The sequence below is a fragment of the Fulmarus glacialis genome, unplaced genomic scaffold (assembly GCF_000690835.1).
Source record: "Fulmarus glacialis isolate BGI_N327 unplaced genomic scaffold, ASM69083v1 scaffold39263, whole genome shotgun sequence".
Lineage (NCBI taxonomy): Eukaryota > Metazoa > Chordata > Aves > Procellariiformes > Procellariidae > Fulmarus > Fulmarus glacialis.
Genome location: NW_009205576.1, coordinates 93,046 through 94,188, shown reverse-complemented (window position 1 = coordinate 94,188; position 1,143 = coordinate 93,046).

The window sequence follows — 1,143 nt, the reverse complement described above, 5'->3', positions numbered from 1 at the left end:
AGCTTAATGCACTCCCTTCCTAGCCCAGTCCATGGCCAGTGTCTTCACATGTCCTCCCATGTCTCTGTATCATCCCTGTGTCCAGCAGCACATTCCGGTCCATTGCTTGCCACCCAGGCACACTGCGAGGGGACAGAGATATGGCCTTGCAGCTATGAGTGGCTGACAGCCCATGGAGCCAGGATATGCAACCCTGCAAGCCTTTGACAATCTAGACATCTACAACTCTTTTTCTGCTGACTCTGGGCCATGGACTTACAAATCACTTTGGAAGGGAGTTTGCAGTTTAAGGGAGTTTGCAATTTGCTTTGAAATTTAAGTAGAGAGGAGCTTTTAATGTAACTCTGCAGATCTCAGAAGGGCTTATCTCAGGAGGGAATATTCCAATGGCTTTTTGCTGTCAGTGAATTAAATGATACAGGCTGGCTATTTTTTCATCTTCTGTTGTGCTGATGATCTAATTTAATACAAATACATTACTGGAGAACTGAACTAAACTTGTGTAGGTTTTAATAAGATCATAACAAAAATCATTGAGATCTTTTACTCTTATGCAATTTAAATTCAATTTACAGTCACTGTTTATTTTCACATACTTGGTTGTTGTTTTAAGAACTGGGGTTTTTTTGCACTGCTTGCGTAACTGACATCTATTGCAGTATCAAATCGGTGCTCTTAATGTGCTCTGGAATTTGTTTTTTTGGACTTCTACCATTTAGAAAATGTATGCAGTTGAAAGGACAATCTCAGAAGCAGGGAAGCCTTTCCACAAGCAGCAGCCATGCCTGCTGTTTGGTGTATACATAACTAGAAAATATGATCTGAAAATGTACTCCTTGACTCTGTATTCTTTCCATGGGAGCATATCTGATATCTGCCACAGGCTATAACCATTCCTACTGTAGACCTGAACCTTTGGTCTTGCAAATTCCTGTGTCATGCTGCCACATCAGAATTATGGCATTAAAATAGTGTTATTTTGTCATGATACGCCACATGTGTACATCTCATTTGCTCACTTGCAAAGGCACCTCTATAGCACTGAAAGGACGATTACTTCTATAGCTTGTGAAGTACTGCAACTAGTAAATGGGACAGAACAAGCATTTTAGTTTTCTATACAGTGAAAACCTTGAGCTTGAT